The 3,377-nt window shown below is 38.3% G+C and overlaps 2 non-coding genes across 2 annotated transcripts; both read right to left on the bottom strand.

Annotated features, from left to right (window-relative positions):
• Positions 1–1,873: 1,873 nt before the first annotated feature.
• On the bottom strand, positions 1,874–1,947 carry TRNAS-ACU (transfer RNA serine (anticodon ACU)). Its single transcript has one exon. It is a non-coding gene; the product is annotated as a tRNA-Ser (tRNA).
• A 1,072-nt stretch (positions 1,948–3,019) lies between these two features.
• On the bottom strand, positions 3,020–3,093 carry TRNAY-AUA (transfer RNA tyrosine (anticodon AUA)). The gene has a single exon. It is a non-coding gene; the product is annotated as a tRNA-Tyr (tRNA).
• Positions 3,094–3,377: the final 284 nt, after the last annotated feature.

The raw sequence follows: 3,377 nt of genomic DNA, 5'->3' as shown, positions 1-3,377 counted from the left end.
GGGACATCCTGCGTGACACTGCAGTGCCACTCCTAAATGGGCCCGGTGTTTGTGTCGGCCACTAGGGTCGCTAATCTTACTCACACAGTCAGCTACCTCATTGCGCCTCTTTTTTTCTTTGCGTCATGTGCTGATTGGGGAGGGTTTTTTGGAAGGGACATCCTGCGTGACACTGCAGTGCCACTCCTAAATGGGCCCGGTGTTTGTGTCGGCCACTAGGGTCGCTAATCTTACTCACACAGTCAGCTACCTCATTGCGCCTCTTTTTTTCTTTGCGTCATGTGCTGATTGGGGAGGGTTTTTTGGAAGGGACATCCTGCGTGACACTGCAATGCCACTCCTAAATGGGCCCGGTGTTTGTGTCGGCCACTAGGGTCGCTAATCTTACTCACACAGTCAGCTACCTCATTGCGCCTCTTTTTTTCTTTGCGTCATGTGCTGATTGGGGAGGGTTTTTTGGAAGGGACATCCTGCGTGACACTGCAGTGCCACTCCTAAATGGGCCCGGTGTTTGTGTCGGCCACTAGGGTCGCTTATCTTACTCACACAGTCAGCTACCTCATTGCACCTCTTTTTTTCTTTGCATCATGTGCTGATTGGGGAGGGTTTTTTGGAAGGGACATCCTGCGTGACACTGCAGTGCCACTCCTAGATGGGCCAGGTGTTTGTGTCGGCCACTAGTGTCGCTTAGCTTAGTCATCCAGCGACCTTGGTGCAAATTTTAGGACTAAAAATAATATTGTGAGGTGTGAGGTATTCAGAATAGACTGAAAATGAGTGGAAATTATGGTTTTTGAGGTTAATAATAATATGGGATCAAAATGACCCCCAAATTCTATGATTTAAGCTGTTTTTTTAGGGTTTTTTGAAAAAAAACACCCGAATCCAAAACACACCCGAATCCGACAAAAAAAATTCGGTGAGGTTTTGCCAAAACGCGGTCGAACCCAAAACACGGCCGCGGAACCGAACCCAAAACCAAAACACAAAACCCGAAAAATTTCAGGCGCTCATCTCTAATTGAAACTATCCTTTGCTATATGCATTTTTTTTTGTTAATTTAAGTAATCAAAACTGGGATTGATATTTTTGCTCTTTTATTTTTACTTAAAGTACAATAACTTTTACCATTTTAATTTGTTTTAATAGTATATTGACAGTATAGTTTTCTTTAAAAAATCCACTTAATTTTCTTTACCCTATTATTAAAAGGGTAATTGACAAAAACAAACTACATTGTCACCAGAAGAGCAATACAAAATGTACAAGTGATATATTAAAATCATCTTTCCAGCTTGAATTTCAATGATGCATTGGGGCAACGATTTTGTGAGAAACATCTTCACCCTTAAATAAAGATTTTCTTAATTCCTTACCTGTGTGCTAATTACATGTCACCTTGTTTTCACATAAAACAGACTTCTACATGAGAAAGCAGCAAGGATGCAGTGGCGTTAATGTTTCCTGGTGTCAACCTGTATTATTTCAGTAGACATTGAAATGAGGATGCATCTTGCTGCCTTTCCAATGAAGCAAGTTTAATTTAGTAATAGGTGAAAAACCATCCTTACAAAGGTGTTAATCAGAGACTTGGCTTTGTGGACACTTTTCAGAGAACAAATTTGTTAGCATAAAAATAAAGGCAGAAAATGAAGAGCTGTTTAATCACTCAATTGGATTTTTCTACCAGCATATTTTTTTCTCTGCAACCCATTGCTAAATTGTGCTTCCTAGCTGTTTTTTATAAAATCACTGAATCAAATCTAACTCCGATTACATCAGAGAAGGCCAGGTACCCTACACCAAAAGAGGGGGTTTGAAATTTTGACTTGTCTACTTAAATATCACCAAAACCTGATCACAATGTCAATCATGTCCCTGGGTGGGATTGAACCACCAACCTTTTGGTTAGTAGCCAGACACACTAACCGATTGCACCACAGAGACACTTTGCAAAAAGTACATACTGACAAAGGCTAATAAGCATTAATCTAGAACGTTTCCTAGAAAAACTTTAAAAAGTCAATAATCTGGAGAGTTTTTGTAAGAATTTTCTTAAATCAACCAACGAAGAAACACATTGGTACTTTCCCATGATGAGTGAGTGCTTCAGGATCTCTTGCACTTACATGTGCAGCAGAGTACTGCAATGGAAGCATGCTGGGCCCATAACCCAGAGGTAGGCAGATTAAAACTATCCTCTGCTATATGCATTTTTTTTGTTAATTAAAGTAATCCAAAACTGGGATTGATATTTTTGCTCTTTTATTTTTCATTAAAGTACAATAACTTTTACCATTTTAATTTGTTTTAATAGTATATTGAAAGTATTGTTTTCTTTTAAAAATCCACTTAATTTTCTTTACCCTATTATTAAAATGGTAATTGACAAAAACAAACTACATTGTCACCAGAAGAGCAATACAAAATGTACAAGTGATATATTAAAATCATCTTTCCAGCTTGAATTTCAATGATGCATTGGGGCAACGATTTTGTGAGAAACATTTTCACCCTTAAATAAAGATTTTCTTAATTCCTTACCTGTGTGCTAATTAGATATCACCTTGTTTTCACATTAAACAGACTTCCACGTGGCGTTAATGTTTCCTGGTGTCAACCTGTATTATTTCAGTAGACATTGAAATGAGGATGCATCTTGCTGCCTTTCCAATGAAGCAAGTTTAATTTAGTAATAGGTGAAAAACCATCCTTACAAAGGTGTTAATCAGAGACTTGGCTTTGTGGACACTTTTCAGAGAACAAATTTGTTAGCATAAAAATAAAGCCAGAAAATGAAGAGCTGTTTAATCACTCAATTGGATTTTTTTGCCAGCATATTTCTTTTTCTCTGTAACCCACTGCTAAATTGTGCTTCCTAGCTGTTTTATAAAATCACTGAATCAAATCTAACTCTGATTACATCAGAGAAGGCCAGGTACCCTACACCATAAGAGGGGGGTTGAAATTTTGACTTGTCTACTTAAAGATCACCAAAATCTGATAACAAGGTCAATTACGTCCCTGGGTGGGATTGAACCACCAACCTTTTGGTTTATAGCCATACACACTAACTGATTGCGCCACAGAGACACTTTGCAAAAGTACATACTGACAAAGGCTAATAAGCATTCATCTAAAACGTTTCCTAGAAAAACTTTAAAAAGTCAATAATCTGGAGAGTTTTTGTAAGATGTTTCTTCCATCAACCAACGAAGAAACACATTGGTACTTTCCCATGATGAGTGAGTGCTTCAGGATCTATTGCACTTACATGTGCAGCAGAGTACAGCAATGGAAGCATGCTGGGCACATAACCCAGAGGTAGGCAGATTGAAACTATCCTCTGCTATATGCATTTTTTTTTTGTTAATTAA

The sequence above is a fragment of the Pseudophryne corroboree genome, chromosome 8, assembly GCF_028390025.1.
Source record: "Pseudophryne corroboree isolate aPseCor3 chromosome 8, aPseCor3.hap2, whole genome shotgun sequence".
In the NCBI taxonomy this organism is placed as follows: Eukaryota; Metazoa; Chordata; class Amphibia; order Anura; family Myobatrachidae; genus Pseudophryne; species Pseudophryne corroboree.
Note: the sequence above shows the minus strand (reverse complement) of the source record. Positions and strands in the feature narration are given on the sequence as shown.